Raw genomic sequence first — 292 nt, forward strand, 5'->3', positions numbered from 1 at the left:
CTTCTGATAGAATCCCCCGTTTCACGAGACAATTTTGGTCGACTATCTTTAAGGTGCTAGGCAAGTTGGATATTTTGACAGCGGATTATCCGCAGACCGATGGTTAAATCCAAAGGGTGAATCGCGTCATCGAAGACGTTCTTCGAAGCGTCTGCACTGAGACGGCGAGGCGCTATAGTGCCATGTTGCCACTCGTAGAGTTTGCGCTGGACAATGCAGTGCATTCATCTACCAGCTACACGCCGTTCTACGTGAACGGGCTGGTTCACCCTCGCGTCCCACTGACACCGCC

Source organism: Plasmopara halstedii, assembly GCF_900000015.1.
Source record: "Plasmopara halstedii genome assembly, contig: Scaffold_3120, whole genome shotgun sequence".
Classification (NCBI taxonomy): Eukaryota; Oomycota; class Peronosporomycetes; order Peronosporales; family Peronosporaceae; genus Plasmopara; species Plasmopara halstedii.